At 32.0% G+C, this 18,063-nt stretch overlaps 1 protein-coding gene across 3 annotated transcripts in view; it reads left to right on the forward strand.

The window, feature by feature from the left end:
• Positions 1-18,063, forward strand: part of LOC142333004 (uncharacterized) — a 356,865-nt gene continuing 338,802 nt past the window's right edge. For 2 of the 3 annotated variants that reach the window (XM_075379768.1, XM_075379770.1), the window contains exon 1: positions 2-260. The gene's annotated coding sequence lies outside the window, so the exon portion shown is untranslated. Of the gene's footprint in view, positions 261-18,063 lie in introns of all 3 variants that reach the window. The other variant, XM_075379771.1, reaches the window with a different exon arrangement.

The raw sequence follows: 18,063 nt of genomic DNA on the forward strand, positions 1-18,063 counted from the left end.
TAGGTCTTCTGCTATTTGCTCGTGTACTCCGTTTTGCTCTCGCAGTAGTTCTGTTTTGGTGCTAAATAACTACATTAATCTTTTAAGTGTGCCTTTTATTGGTTTATGTTAGTGTCTTTGAACAATTTTGTGCCTATCGGATTATTTTTTTGTAGTTTATATAACCTAGGCCTTGTTCTATATCGATTGAATTGTTTGAACGGAAGGACAGTTTTATCAAGCTGATATTTGTTTTGTCTGCTAAAATAATAGTTATCAAGGTAATAAATTTATTACTCTAAATTCTTAGTCTGTATAAAATTCACAGTTGCATTAATATTATTGTGATATTTGTAAATTTATTCGCGTATTGCGTTAATTGTCGTTAATATTATGTACTGTCATTTTTCGTAGGTTATAAACACGATAAAGATAACCTATTTGAACTTTATTCAGATTCTGCAAGTTTGTTTATTTCATATTATTATTTTGCTAATAAAGTCTATTTTTAAATCCGAGTGATAAGATTTTTTTTAGGTTATATCGTTTAATGTTCTGATAAATTATTATTTGATTTTTATTAATTTATATTTTAATTAAGATTTAGCGAAAAAGAGCACTTAACATTTTAAAAACAATTAGCACTCATCTTTAATTTTATTATCTTATATAACATTATTTTGTGTTAATGTTATCGGTTAGATTATAAGTGCAAAGTATTTTTTGTCATGATGTAACTTGTTATAATTGTATTAGTTCATAATCAAAAATAACTTGTTGCAGATCTTTGAATTGTTTTTTACTAATAAGTTTTGCAGTTAGATAATTTAATGTATAACAAGTGTGCGTGCAATTTTTTGGTTATTTTACATTTATTAATAATTGAAAATTAGATGCAATTTATTTCATTTTTTATATTTGTATAATTTGATTCATACTTACATTCCTTCTGTTTTCTGATTATATTTTAAATTCAACCTATTATTTTTATATCTATAGTTTTATGGTTTGCAGCTTTTGTTATTTATAAATTACTTTTTTTTTAACAATTTTTGTCATTTGATTTCACTCCAGAAAGAAATTAATTCCTGTAGATCGATTAATATAAGATCCATATTCTTGGTTATTTATTAATTAAATGTTTTATTCTGTTTAATTTTCAAAACTTCATTTTGAATATATCATTACTGAACATATTACGACCAGATTGTGTTCTAATAGATATCATTTTTTACTTCTCATCCCTTTTTTGCTACTATACCCCAAACAAACATTAAAAAAAAATTGTTATACTTCTTCAGTAGTTTTTGAAATCAGGACATTTCTGTGAATGTTGAAAAATATATTTTTTTACAAAAGAAAGCTTGTTAATATATAAAACTTATAAGCAGTTTTTTAATGATCTAAAATTACTCAGTTCCTTAATTATTTATAAGTAATAATCAGTTGTAAGTAGAAATTAAAAAAAAAATGTTTCATCCTCTTAATTATTATATAACATGACATCAATACCCATAATAATGAACAGTTTTTATAATTAATTTTTATTAATCAATGAAAATAACTATATTTATTCTAATTTGTTTGCTCTGTCTAAGTAATTATTAACTGTGAAAAAAAAAGATAATTTTTTTCATTTTTGTTCATTCTATCGATCTTGGAACTGAAATCATAATCTTCTAAAAATATTGTAATGTTAGAGCCTGATTCAAGGACAAAACTAGGTGAACTAGAACTAGATTTCAATTGTTAAGCAGTTTATTATTTTGGAATTAATAAGCTAAGCTAATTATTAATAAACTAAGTTACTGTAAAGTAATAAATTGACTAATTAATGGTATTGACAGTCAGATTGTAATTATGTAAATGCTGTGCCTTGCTGTAACTAATAACAACCTGTAAATCTGTAATCAGCGTACATAAGCAATACCCATTGTTGCCAAAATTATGTATATTTTATATATATATATATATGCGTGTGTATTGAATTTGTAATTTATTTACTATATATATATATATATATAAAATTGTATTTATAATTTATTTATTATATAAATTATGTAGTTCATTTGTTTTTGATTATACTTTATGATTACACTTGGAATTTTGTTCGCTATTGTTTTAGTTAGTTCTGTTGTGATTTGATAGGATATTAGAATATATACTGTAGATTGTGCTGCTTGGAAACTTAATATAAATATTTTTACCTGTATAAATAAATGATATATATATATATATATATATATATATATATATATATACATATGTGTGTGTATGTAATGTGTATGTTGAAAAATAAATAAATTATGAGTTTTAGATTGATTTTAGCTAAATTTGTCTGTTTTGTAAATATAGTCTTAAAAATTTGTGATGATCCACTGGTGGCAATGGGAGTTAGTCTCCCTTTCCTAATTACTAGGATTTTTTTATATAGTTTCCAAACATAATTGTTATTGTATTACAGCTGACTTTTATATTTTTCAAAGGATTTATTGTATGAGTTGAATTTTGTATTTCACATGAATTTTATTGAACATGTTGTCGTAGTGTGTTATAATTAATTATTAAAAAAAAAATTACCTCTCTTTTTCTGTTTAGTCTCCATAACCACCATCAAGTATTCCTTCAGAGGATGAATGAGGATTATATGTATGAATCTAAATGAAGTAAATCTTTACAGTCTTACGTCGATCATTCATGAGATGTGTGATTAATTGAAACCCAACCACCAAAGAACACCGGTATCCAAAATCTAATATTTAAATCCATATAAAAGTAATTGCCTTTACTAGGATTTGAACCTTAAAACTTAAAGACTTCAAATTTTGAAGTTTAAGATTTCAAAATTAGCTGATTTGCAAAGACAAGTACACAACTAGAACAGCCTGGTGGGATTAACTGCATGTGTCAGGAACAGTTGACCTAAGACTACAACATTACACTTCATTTACATTCATATATATTATCCTCTGAAGTAATACCGTATGGTGGTTCCTGAGGCTTGACAGGAAGAAAGAAAGTTGTCATGATCTAATGGTAACTAACTATCAGTTATTGATTCATTTAATTTAGATCATTTATATATATATGTCAATCAGGGTACAGTCATATTTAATCTATTTTAAAAAGTAGAATGAAATTGTTGGATGTTGATTAGTAAGCTACCTGTTTTTTTTGTAAGGCTTTACATGTTGACATGTAAAAATGTTTGGTTCTGAAAAAGTAATTCACTTTTTGTAGTATGCTTGGCATGAGATGATGTTGATGGCCATGCAGTTTGTGTGAGTGATTTCTCTCTTTTGTCATTACCTAGGTAATATGGTGTTCATATATATATATATATATACAGTATCTTTCATAAGTTTAAGGACAAGTTAAAAATAACCGAAAAATCAGTATTTCTTGACAAAATCTTTATTACAATCTTTATCTTTATATACAAGTAAATATTAAAAATAATACTTAACAATAACAGAGATAATGCTACATCATTTTTTAAATGTTTAGTATTTTGTATGACCTCCATACGATTTTAAGCATGCTGCTACTCTATCGGGCATTGATTCAATCGATTCCAGACATTTTTCTTTCGTCACCTGTTGCCACAGACTTGCGATTTGAAGTCGTAACTCAGCTTTATTTTTACGTTTTCGTTTAGCAAGTTGCAGTGCAATCCGATTCCATAAGTTCTCATCGGATTTAGGTCAGGACTACGAGCAGGCCAGTTCAAAAGTTCCACATCATTTGCATCAAAATGTGCCTTGGTAACTCATGATTTACGACAAGGTACGTTGTCTTGCTGGAAGATGAAATTCTCACCCGACAGGTTATGGACACTAGGAAGCGTGAATTCTTCCTTTGTTTTTATGTACTGTATGCTGTTCATTGTCCTATCCATTATTCTAAGGTGTCCAGCGCCCTCTAAAGTTATGCAACCTCACACCAAGACAGCATCTTCACCTTACACAGCAGGAATGATGCAGGCCGGTAGAAACTTTTCAGTTTTTGTTCGCCTGACCATAACTTTTCTGTTTGAATGCCACCGAAATCTGGTTTCATCAGAAAAGACAACCCTTCGCCGAGCTTTTTTCAACCGGTTCTTCGTTTGCTTGTAAAACTGACGACGTTTTGACTTGTGGACAGCGATTAAAAGAGGCTTTGCTAATGTGAAATGCAATTCCATTCCAGATTCTTTTAAACATCTAGAAAGAGCGGCAGTACTAACCTAAATTCCATGATTTTGTGCTACTTCTGTTCAGGCGAACTAGCAGACCGATAAAGTTTTGATACCTGTATAATTGCTCTATCTTGCTTCATTGACGTTTTTTGTGGTCAACCGGATCGTGGAAGATCAACGACAGTTTCTTGATTACGATATTTTTTAACAACTTGCTGTACACATGTTTTTGATATTTTTAATTATTCAGCAATGTCTATGTTTTATCTGCTCTTCAGAGACCGATTACTTGCTATTTTACTTCTATACTAACGCTTTTCTTACCTGTTGTTAATAAAAAACTTTTCACCGACCTAACCTCAAATAAATAAATGCTAATTCTTCACCATTTTGGTGGGAAACAGCTGATAATAGTGACAACTTGACATTTTTAATTACTGTTTGTATGCCTGACACTTTAAAGTGATTTGTAAATTTTTGAACATTACTCTCTTAAAAACATAAATTTCATGAAAATGTTAAAATCACTTAAGCCCTTTTAACTGAAAAAAAAAAAAATTATAATTTTTCTTATTACTCTATTGAAAAACTCTAAAACACAGCTTTAAAATGATAGCACACTCATTAGCCTAGGTTACATATTTTACGAGAAATAGTAATTTCTTTATAAAAAAAACAGGCTAATTTTAGTTCATTTAAAATATTTAAATGACTGCATAAAATTTGAAGCATCTAACTTAGAATAGAAGCTTGCAGTTTTCACCAAAAGATGTATTTTTTAAAGCTGTTTCTCTTACTTATATATATATAAGTAATATATATATATATATATATATATATATATATATATAAAGTATGAGTTAGTTAATGTAGAATGCAAAAAATAAACTTCAAATTAAAAATAATAAGACTGTTTTTGCTAAGAGTTTAAAAAAAAAATATATTATTTATTAGTTTTTAATTTTTCTCAATTAATAATTTATTTAATAAATGAAGTCATTGTACGTTATGAATGCGAGTATATATGTTCTATATCTCCTAAACCACAGGACCGATTTCAACCAAACTTGGGGACAATTATTACTTAGTTTAAATGAGCAAAAATACTGTGGGTGTTAGATATCCCTGTTGTAACGGCCGGTGGAGGGGTGAAAGGTGAGAACTCTATATTATATTACTATTATTTTTTAACGCTACTACATTTTTGGAAATTTGTAGAACTTCGTAAAAGTTTTTACAACATTTTCAAGCATTGTAGATCTTCTGAAACATTGTAGTACATTTTTTTAGCTGGAACTTCTAGAACAATCTGGAATTTTTTAAATGTTTATACTGAGCAACGCCGACCGATATACATTCATAAGTTAATATTTTATCCATCCCTGCTCTCAAATTTGTTATAGTTCTTGTTATTATTTATTTTAAATAAATTTTCCAATGTTATTTATTTTTAATTCTGGTGTTAATCAGTAAGTAACTGCTGATAAAGATTAACTTTCAAAATTAATTTGTAGCGTAATGTTTGTATTTGTTATATTAAATAGTTAATTTAAATCGGTCTGTTATTTTTATTTGTTCTTTCTTTTTCGTTATTGAACAAACATTTTATTGTCATAAAAATTATTTAATTTGTTTGCAGTAAGAAATTGCAATAGTAGAATTAAAATTGTTGAAGAAATTCCCTCATTATTCAACTGGCAAGAATTATAATAAGGAAGATGTGTTATTTTTTTTTTTTTTTTACAAGAGTCATAAGATAATTCTAATGTGTTTGTATTTATTTATTTATCAGGTTGGAAATCTACTAACCTGTTGGAATTAACATCTTTTATCTTGAAAGTTTTCTGTTTTATCCTGGAATAATGTGGTATTTGTATTTAATACCGTTATATTTTCATATACAATTTTCAAACTTAATCTGATGCATTAAATAATATTAAAAAAACTTACTTGCTAAGTAAAAATTTATATGAAAAGATAATTTAAAATTTGTATTGTAGAATATAAATGGGCGCATTTGTAGATTGTAAAATATAGTTAAAATTAAACCTAGCAGATTATGGATAAAATGGTAAACTGCTTCCTTTAGAATTGATATCAAATCATGAAACTTGTGTCAAGGAGTAATATACTGGAATTTGAAGGGTTTACAATTAAATTAAAATGCTAGTAGCTAAAATGATATTTAATAAATTGGTTTTTATAAAACATTGAAATTAAGCAGCGGTGACCGTTTTCACATCATATGCCAATACCATTTATTAATGGTTAATAACCGTATTAATCGATGGCACTTATTTATAATTAAAGAAATTAAAAATTTCGGTTGAATAGTGAAGTGACATACTGCTACATAAAAGTTGTCTAGATGGTTGGAGGGTGGAGATTATACAAGACTACACTTCATTTACATTCGTACATATCAACCTCTGAAGTAATACCTTATGGTGGTTCCAGAGGCTAAACAGAAAAAAAAAGAGTAGAGGTATTTACTGACTATCTAAAGATGAGTAAAATGTAAAATATCAGTCGATAGATATGTAGCTTGTAGTTGATACTGCCATTCATTTCTGTCGATGCTTTAAAAAAGCGGTGTAAGCCGTTGTTCTGGAAGCATGCCAGAGCAAGTTGACCGATAGCGAGAGTCCATATACGATTCTATTCCAGACTTTGGGGAATTTTAAACCTTTAAAATTAATACGTAAGAGCAGATTCATACATTTCTTGTAACAAGGATGAGTTTTCTCGATATTTAAATAGTTTTGGCCGCGGCCATTGATAAATCTTGTATCTGCAGAGGGATTGTCAGTTAAACAATCATTATGGTTTGAGGAATCTAGGGATTATATCAAGTCTGATCTTTTGTAGTCAAAAGAAAACTAATCTGTCATCAGTGGCAAAGTTTTGCGATGAAAACCAGAAGGTGGATGTGTCATGACATAACCTACAATAGATGTGCACACACATGTATAAGCGTAACTCATCCCTATAATCTAACTCTGAACTAAGGTATATTGATTTAGCTTGATTTATTCAATTATATTAGTTTTTCGACTTTATTCTCAATTGTAAGAGTGGCAAATGCATAATACAAGTAGGACTGAACAGGACTCTAATTTTTTTTACATTACGGTTTTATTTACTTTAATTGTAATAAATCAGTTGTTTTGCTAATTTAAATATTAGTTTCTATGTAACTGATGCTGGTCTTATGTCATTAGGCATCTAAGGGGGAGACTGATAGAAATCTGTTTTCAACAGTTGGGCACAGATCAGATTGTTACAAAAGGTCCACAGTTCTGCTATACATTATTATAATATAAATATAAAGAAATATTAATTTAGTGTAATAGTAATCTCCTTGATAACATGGTACCAATGCCAGGAAAAGATTTTTGAAAGTATATGATTGCAGCGTCGCTTTATATGGAAGTGAAACTTGGACGATCGGAGTACCTGAGAAGAAAAGATTAGAAGCTTTTGAAATGCGGTGTTATACTAGAATATTAAAAATCAGACGGTTGGATAGAGTGACAAATGAAGAGGTGTTGCGGCAAATCAACGAAGAAAGAAGGGTTTGGAAAAATATAGTTAAAAGAACAGACAGACTTATAGGTCACATATTAAGGCATCCTGGAATAGTCGCTTTAATATTGGAGGGACAGGTCGAAGGAAAAAATTGTGTAGGGAGGCAACGTTTGGAATATGTAAAACAAATTGTTAGGGATGTAGGATGTAGGGGGTATACCGAAATGAAACGACTAGCACTATATAGGGAATTTTGGAGAGCTGCATCAAACCAGACAAATGACTGAAGACACAACATGGTACCATCTGATTTCATTTTAATCCACCAGAGTACATATATTTTCCTTCAGTACACTGTTAGGACCAGACAGTCATGACTGTTTATACATTTTACCCTGTGATTTTTAAAATTTTGACATTAATGTAATATTTTTAATTCCTGATGATAGCTTATGTGCAAAGACCTCATCTCTAACTTTGGTCTCTGTGATACCATCTGTTGCTAAGATAGTCAACTTTCTTGTTTCTTATTCTTCACCGGTTCACAGGCAGTTAAAGTCTTCTACAAGAAATTGAGTGTGAATATGGAGATTTCTGTTATATAGCAATGTTTTATGGCTTAGTCAAGGTAAAGTTTTAATAGATTTATCTGTTTTCTTGAAGCTATACTAAGGTTTTTCTTGACGAAAAATAGAAAAATTTTCCTAAATTGAAAGATGAAAACCGATTGTTAAAATTGATGTTTCTGACTGACATAAACACACATTTAAATGAGCTGAATTTGAAATTACTCGGAGAGGGTCAAAAAGTACTTGATATTTTCTGCTGTTGGAAAGCATTTATAATGAAACTTCAAATTTTTTCACACGACATCAAAATCAAAGCGTTCAACTACTTCCCAAATGTGAAGAATCATTCAAATCAATTTGACATGTATGTAGATGAGAACTTCAGGAGTACATTGAAGCACCCAAAGCAAAATTTGATAAACTAAGTCAAGACTTCCAAATTCACGGAACCTTATTTTCATACTTCATTAAACTTGACATTCCTGATTTGACAATTACCCGATTGAAACTTTTTAGTTGATTAGATATTGGTGATTTTGAAATGCAACAGATTGAATTTTTAGGTCTTCAGAGTTATGGACATGAAAAATTTTTGAAGGCAGGAATTCGCTGGAAAATGAAAATTTAGAAAAAGTTCGCTACTATTTTCAACTTTTGGACATCCCTCCCGAGATCTTTCATCTGTTTGAAGAAAATTGTTTTTTTTTGCTCTTCTTTGAGCTTTTGGTTCAACTTATTTCTGTGAGCAAATTTTCTTTCATATGAAAACATTGTTAAGTCCACAACGAGGTTGCTTAACGCCTGAATATCTCGAAAATTGTGTAAATTTCAAAGTAACAAAGTATGTTGCTTGATATTGAGGAACTGGGTAAGACCATGCAACGGCAAGGCTCCCCTCCCATTAATAATAAACACTTAAAATCTTTTAAAAACAGTTTATTTCTTTCAATGTAGTTTAACTATTATTGTACTATATTGCTGTATAAATTATATTGTTGAACGGGTGTATGACATGGAATTGTATAAAAATACGAATGTTGTTGGCAGACCGAATGATTTTAAACCCTTAGTCGGCACACTGTTAGCAAAAGGTTGCCGACCTCTGCTCTATACTATTATATAAAAAGGAACAGGGGTTTTGTTTGTTCGGGATAAACAAAAAAACTACTCGATCAATCGCAACTAAATTTTTACCCGCTTTTCTTGGCATAACTGAGAAGGTTTTTACAAATATTTCATCTCGAAAAAATATATATGTCTATAGTACGGAATACCTGTAGAATTACTGCGCAGTGCAGGTGAGGAAGCAATTGATAGATTATACACACTGGTGTGTAATATTTATGAAAAAGGGGAATTTCCATCAGACTTCAAAAAAAGTGTTATAGTCATGATATCAAAGAAACCAGGGGCAGATAAATGGGAAGAATACAGAACAATTATTTTAAACAAGTGACGCATCAAAAATCTTAACTAGAATTCTATACAGAAGATTTCAGAGGAGAGTGGAAGAAGTGTTAGGAGAAGACCGATTAGGTTTCAGGAAAAGTATAGGGACAAGGGAAGCAATTTTAGGCCTCAGATTAATAGTAGAAGGAAGATTAAAGAAAAACAAACCGACATACTTGGCGTTTATAGACCTAGAAAAGGCATTCGATAACGTAGACTGGAATAAAATGTTCAGCATTTAAAAAAAATTAAAGTTCAAATACAGAGATAGAAGAACAATTGCTAACATGTACAGGAACCAAACAGCAACAGTAACAATTGAAGAACATAAGAAAGAAGTCGTAATAAGAAAGGGAGTCCCACAAGGATGTTCCCTATCTCCGTTACTTTTTAATCTTTACATGGAACTAGCAGTTAATGATATTAAAGAACAATTTAGATTCGGAGTAACAGTACAAGGTGAAAAGATAAAGATGCTACGATTTGCTGATATATAGTAAGGATTTAGAAGAAACAATGAACGGCATAGATGAAGTCCTACGCAACAACTATCGCGTAAAAATAAACAAGAACAAAACAAAAGTAATGAAATGTAGTAGAAATAACAAAGATGGACCGCTGAATGTGAAAATAGGAGGAGAAAAGATTACGGAGGTAGAAGAATTTTGTTATTTGGGAAGTAGAATTACTAAAGATGGACGAAGCAGGAGCGATATAAAATGCCGAATAGACAAACTAAACGAGCCTTCAGTAAGAAATATAATTTGTTTACATCAAAAATTAATTTAAATGTCAGGAAAAGATTTTTGAAAGTGTATGTTTGGAGTGTCGCTTTATATGGAAGTGATACTTGGACGATCGGAGTATCTGAGAAGAAAAGATTAGAAGCTTTTGAAATGCGGTGCTATAGGAGAATGTTAAAAATCAGACGGATGGATAAAGTGACAAATGAAATAGGTATTGCGGCAAATAGATGAAGAAAGAAGCGTTTGGTAAAATATAGTTAAAAGAAGAGACAGACTTATAGACCACATACTAAGGCATCCTGGAATAGTCGCTTTAATATTGGAAGGACAGGTAGAAGGAAAAAATTGTGTAGGCAGGCCACGTTTGGAATATGTAAAAGAAATTGTTAGGGATGTAGGATGTAGAGGGTATACCGAAATGAAACGACTAGCACTAGATAGGGAATCTTGGAGAGCTGCATCAAACCAGTCAAATGACTGAAGACAAAAAAAAAATAGTACTATAGATTTGCCGGTTAAAGGATAAACTTTTAATAAATTGTGAGTCTCTATCACTGTGTGAACTGGATTTGAACTGAATGATTCGATTCGATCGGAACGAATAATAATACAAAAATAGTTTAATTAAATTTACGTTAAGTAAAATAATATTAAGTAAATTAAAAAAATGTCTGTTTTAACGAAAATGGACTTTTCTTGGGGACTCCATGTGAGACTAGAGTGGAGAGGTATACGAGCACCTCGAGGGAGGCTAGACCGATCGACATCAAACGGGGTGCTCTTGGGACTGTTGTTTTGGGAGGTGCAGTGGGGTGCTCTTAAAATATCTCTGCAAATAGTCGTCCGATTTTCAAACTTCAACCGAGGTATTTGTTAGTAGGTTAAAGGCTAACTTTTGCACGCATCAGGTACACTTTGGATCTAACAGATCACGGTTATTCGAAAACGTATAAAGTTTGTTTGTTATCGCATCACGCGAGAACCAACCGACCGATTGCTTTGAAAATTCCAGGATACATTGGTATTATCCCAGGGAAGGTTTTAAGCCATCGATCGAGGCCCTAGCTCCTTTGAAGGTTAAGATATTAAAAATATTCATTATTTCTTCGCCCCCATGGAGGGTGAAGTTGTGAATTAAAGATATTCTTTAAGGAAAAAATAGATTAATTCTATTATTTCATTATTATATTTCTGCCCCCGCTGCAAAGAAATAAGTTATGAATTTTTCGCCGTCAAAGGTGTGTGTACTTTAGTTACCGAAGTTACTATTATTCTATTTTTTTTTTAATTTAGTTTCTTTTTCGGGTTTCTATAACGCCTGAATACTATAATTATTATTTATCAATATTATTCTCACATTCATGAGGATATCGTACGGTGCGGAGGTCCAGGGGGGGGTGGAGCCTTTTGGATAGATGGGAATGGCGATTGAAGCAAGCTCTGCGGGTGTCCAGGCAGCCGTTCTCCTTAGCAAATTGGAAATGGCGAGCGAAACGAGCTCTGCGGCCGTGGAGATAGGTTCCGAGGATTCCCCAAGTTGGCTCCGGGATTCGCCTGGGCTGACCTGTGCCCCGAAGGTCCACGTTTCGGCTAGATGGGCTGGGTTATAATAAAAATAAAAGGAAACTAAAAAAAATGTTTTACGGAAGTTTTCCTTGTATTACCGATAACCTTAAAAAACACAAGTTCATGAAAATGAAACGTATTAAATAATTACGTCTTGTTCCCCTCTTTATTCTACGGAATAAATAAATATTTTAAATATATAAAAATGTAATCGTGTGACATTGATTTCTTTACAAGGGTAAATAATACATTGAAATTTAAATCTCAATAGAAATTGTGCACGCAAACCTTAAATTTTTGCATTATTACGACCTCGGACATGAATTTACACGTGTGTTTTTATCGGGGTAAATAAGATTAATAAAATCGTCGGAAAAATATTTGCGTGACCCTTGCAAGGAAAATAGATATCCTAATTACAACGAGTGATATTGTTTAATAATAATAATATTAAATGAGTAATATTTATTTATGATATAAATAAATCGTAGAATTTGTTAGAAATATTTAAAGATTTTGAACTTTTTACCAGTGTATCTTATTAGATGTACAAACATTGCTTCTGTATGTTTTTGATTTACTTTTTACTGTTTTCAAGTAAAGTAAAAATAGCTGGCGGTACTGTTTTAATATATGCGTGCGATTAACAAATACCTATAACTTTTAATCTACGATAGATAATGCAAAAAACCAAATTGTCATCGATGAATTATACCTAAAGTAATAAGTTTTGGTAGATTTAAAAGAATTTTCTACATTTAGAAATAACATTTTTTCCCCTTACATTCCTGAACCGGTCATCCGATTAAGTATACACAGCCCAGGAGCGTGGCCATGCCGCATCCGAGTCTCCACGCCTATCGGCTGTATGTCCGGAATGCCAGGTCATCCCGGCGCAACTAGATCTTTTTAATTATTATTTCTTATAATTCCCTCACCCCTTTTTCTCTTCTTTGTTTTCCCATTTTTCTTTTGTTTCTTGTTCTTTTTTCCGTCTTCTTTTTCCCCACTACGTCTCACTAGGTCTCCCTTGGAGTCCCCAACCACTCAACGAAACCGACATGCGGTTCTCCTGGCTGGGGCTGACCAGTCCATACCCTACCTCGCGTCCTAGAAACCTTGTCGATGTTCTTTCTCAATCTTCCTTCTAAACATGGTTGCAGTAAAACCATCAACAACAAGCCAGTTGGATTCGGATGTTAGCGTGAAGCCAATCATATCGTCAGGCTGTAAACCAATCCCTTCGGTTTCCCTTAGTTGATCCCATAATTTACATATGAAGACGGAGCGTTCAACTGTGTCGATTTCCCGACAAAACAAGCATAACATATTACAGTATAATGTTGACTGGTCGAAGGTTTTTCACATTTATTTATCAAAGGCTGAAAATAAAAAAAACTCAAAAAATTGAAAAACTACACGAATATTTTCGTAAGGTGATTGATTATTTATGAATGTAATAAATTTTTCGTAGCAAAATTTATTGATGTTTTTTAAACGTTAGCGATTTTAAAATTTTCCAAAAAACCTATTTTGGAACTTACATTTAATACAAAAAACGGATCGTAACTTATTAAAATTTTACGAAATTAAATAGTTAGAAAAAATTATTTGCTTTTATTTGGTAATATCAGTTTTACGTAAATTTTAATTTTTGACTGAGTTTTCTGAGCACAATTTTTTTTTTTTAAATAGTCGGTGCGTACCAAACAGTGAAAAATAGCAATATAAATAAATGCTAGCAAAAAGTTAACATTTTTATGTTAATCTCGGAAAAAAATTATCCAGAAATATGAACTTTAACGAGTGTTAACCTTCGTTTTCATTCGTTTCATGATAAAAAAATTTAATTAAGTTAAAAAAAACTTTTTTTTTGTTTGTTTTCGATGTAACAATCACTCCCAAGTTCATGATCTGATGAAAATATTACTACAATTTTTTTTTGTGTAAAACTTTCCGTTGTACATCTTTTGTTTGAAATATTTTTCGATAAATTCAATATTTGTAACTAGTTAGTTACAACCGAAAAACGGGCCTACGACACGTTTACATCGATATAGAGGAGTGGGCCATTTTACTGGATCTACCCGGATATCTCAAAATTTATACAGATGTCGGAATGGTAGTGAGGCTCTAGACTTTTAGGACGTTAATTGAGTCATGCTTAGGAAACATTTCCACCTGTCTGATCGAAAGGAAAACTTTGCCTCTATATTCACGTTTTGAATCTAATGCTTCTACTCTAACGTCTCTATTGTTTCATTTATATTCAGTTACAGTATAAATTTGAAATACGAAATAACTATATTGATCGTGTAATAAATGTATTAGGTTAAAAGTTACGTTTTTGAATGTAGGTTGAGAATCGCTAATTATTATTTATATCACCGCTATTTTGGGTTTAGATTTACAAAATACAAAGTCGTAACTTTATATTTTGTGATTAAATCGAGGTTCCGGATATCCTAGGACTTTTCAAGATTTTACAAAATTAAAAAAGGTCTCTCTGTGGCTGCAGGGTTACAAAAAAATCCGGATTTTAAAGCTGTGTAATAATCTCTTAACCTTGATTTATAGTTTTTATTTGTCTTCAGTCAAAATGACTGGTTTGATGCAGCTCTCCAAGATTCCCTATCTAGTGCTAATCGTTTCATTTCAGTATACCCTCTACATCCTACATCCCTAACAATTTGTTTTACATATTCCAAACGTGGCCTGCCTACACAATTTTTCCCTTCTACCTGTCCTTCCAATATTAAAGCGACTATTCCAGGATACCTTAGTATGTGGCCTATAAGTCTGTCTCTTCTTTTAACTATATTTTTCCAAATGCTTGTTTCTTCATCTATTTGCCGCAATACCTCTTCATTTGTCGCTTTATCCACCCATCTGATTGTTAACATTCTCCTATAGCACCACATTTCAAAAGCTTCTAACCTTTTCTTCTCAGATACTCCGATCGTCCAAGTTTCACTTCCATATAAAGCGACGCTCCAAACATACACTTTCAAAAATCTTATCCTGACATTTAAATTAATTTTTGATGTAAACAAATTATATTTCTTACTGAAGGCTCGTTTAGCTTGTGCTATTCGGCATTTTATATCGCTCCTGCTTCGTCCATCTTTAGTAATTCTACTTCCCAAATAACAAAATTCTTCTACCTCCATAATCTTTTCTCCTCCTATTTTCACATTCAGTGGTCCATTTTTGTTATTTCTACTACATTTCATTACTTTTGTTTTCTTCTTGTTTATTTTCATGCGATAGTTCTTGCGTAGGACTTCATCTATGCCGTTCATTGTTTCTTCTAAATCCTTTTTACTCTCGGCTAGAATTACTATATCATCAACAAATCGTATCATCTTTATCTTTTCACCTTGTACTGTTACTCCGAATCTAAATTGTTCTTTAACATCATTAACTGCTAGTTCCATGTAAAGATTAAAAAGTAACAGGATAGGGGACATCCTTGTCGGACTCTCTTTCTTATGTTCTTCAATTTTTATTACTGTTGCTGTTTGGTTCCTGCACATGTTAGCAATTGTTCTTCTATCTCTGTACTTGAACCCTAATTTTTTTAAAATGCTGAACGTTTTATTCCAGTCTACGTTATCGAATGCCTTTTGTAGGTCTATAAACGCCAAGTATGTTACTTTGTTTTTCTTTAATCTTCCTTCTACTATTAATCTGAGGCCTAAAATTGCTTCCCTTGTCCCTATACTTTTCCTGAAACCAAATCGGTCTTCTCCTAACACTTCCTCCACTCTCCTCTCAATTCTTCTGTATAGAATTCTAGTTAAGATTTTTGATGCGTGACTAGTTAAACCAATTGTGCTGTATTCTTCATATTTATCTGCCCCTGATTTCTTTGGTATCATTACCATAACACTTTTTTTGAAGTCTGACGGAAATTCCCCTTTTTCATAAATATTACACACCAGTTTGTATAATCTATCAATCGCTTCCTCACCTGCACTGCGCAGCAATTCTACAGGTATTCCGTCTATTCCAGGAACCTTTCTGCCATTTAAATCTGTTAATGCTCTCTTAAATTTAGATCTCAGTATTGCTTCTCCTATTTCATCTTCCTCAACTTCCTCTTCTTCCTCTATAACACCATTTTCTAATTCATTTCCTCCGTATAACTCTTCAATATATTCCACCCATCTATCGACTTTACCTTTCGTATTATATATTGGTGTACCATCTTTGCTTAACACATTATTAGATTTTAATTTATGTACCCCAAAAATTTCCTTAACTTTCCTGTATCCTCCGTCTATTTTACCAATGTTCATTTCTCTTTCCACTTCTGATTTATAGTAATGGATCATAAATAAAATGAAAGAGTAATTCTTATAATGTTTTCCTGCAAGTGTTTCAACGTGGGCACTTTTCATCAGCCGGCACATATTCAGCCTATAGTAGGGTGCATCCTGTACCTTGGAATAATACAAGCAGTGATAATTGTTTCGATCCTGTATCTCAAATCGGGTAGATCAGTAAGAAGCAGTTTCTCATAAACAAGATCCTATATAAAATCTCAAAGGAAAAAATCACATAGGGGTCAGATCGGGTTATCTTTGAGCCTATCGCAAACAAGCTTTCTCAACGGGTAAATGCCGACCGATTCTAATCGTCATTTTCCCAAAGTTGTGGTTTCTTTCTTCGAAAAGCATCTCAGCCGACGAAGAACTGTTACGTATTACTATTTATTGACAATTTATCATTGAAGTGCATATTCGTGATTAACCGTGCCTTGATAATCAAAACATTCTGTCAGAATGAAGATCATCATGCTGTCGTAAATATTCATCACAATACTCCAGTCCATATATCAACATTTTTCCAGAAATTCTTCTTAACAAGACACGAATAAAGTCAAACTGTCAAATTCTTGATAAATCAAACAACTATAACCGGTTCCTTACTCAACAGACATGGCTTTCGGCAATTTTTTGGTTCTTTTCGCTTACTGTAGGAAAGAGATCAAAAGAAATGCGACCAGAGAACTTAGGATTTCACGAAAAATGATTTTGAAAATGCTTCCAACAATAGAAACATCGCTGGGCTAATTTTGTTACATCAGAAGGAAGCTTGTACTTTGAAGTGGACAAGTCATTGAACTAAATACACGAGGCATATTCATAAAGTAAGGGCCGTTTGGACATTAAAAATAATTAACTCGTGAGAAAAGATTTGTATTTACAGTTTTAGTTTACTATATATCTACTTTTCCACATAATCGCCATTCAGTTCTAAGCAATTTTCGTAACCAATTTCTTTAACCCCTCTTTGCATTGAAGTTCGCCGCATGGGAATTGAACCGGTTGTCAACGACAGTCTTTAGTTCCTCGTCGTTTAAAAACCTTTGTCCACAAAGTCACTTTTTCAAATATAAGAAGAGGAAATAGTCGCTAGGTGCAAGGTCGCAACTATATGCAGGGTGATCAAAAAGTGCCCAACGAAAATATTGAATCTTCTTCTTGGTTAAGGCAGCGATGTAAGGACGCGCGTTTTCGTGAAAGAGGATTATGCCGGACGATATTTTCCAACGTCTTCGATTTTGGATCGCACTTCTCAGTTTGGTGAGCGTTTTGCAGTACATTTCAGCTGTAATTGTTGGTTCACGTTTCATGAAATCAACCAAAAGTAGGCCCTTTTCGTCCCAAAAAAACGGTAGTCAACATTTTTCGACTCGAGTACGAGTTTTCGGTTTTGGGCAACTTGAATGACGCCATTGCATCGACTGTTGTTTCGATTCTGCGTTGGTATAGGATAGTCACGTCTCGTCGCTCGTAACAATATGGGAAAACAAATTATCTCCATCTTGTCGTTAGCGGCCCAATTACCGTCCGCTGCACGTTCTTTGCTCTTTGTGTTGGTCGGTGAGCATTTTTGGTTACCATTTTGCACACAATTTGTGATATCTGAGCTTTTCTGTGATAGTCGTGTAGATAGAGGTGCGTCCAACGTGCGAAAATTCTTTGATTTTCAAAGAATCATCGATTAGTCGAAATTGACTAATCGTCTATCGTCGATCACA

This window comes from Lycorma delicatula, chromosome 12 (genome assembly GCF_047948215.1).
Source record: "Lycorma delicatula isolate Av1 chromosome 12, ASM4794821v1, whole genome shotgun sequence".
Taxonomy (NCBI): domain Eukaryota; kingdom Metazoa; phylum Arthropoda; class Insecta; order Hemiptera; family Fulgoridae; genus Lycorma; species Lycorma delicatula.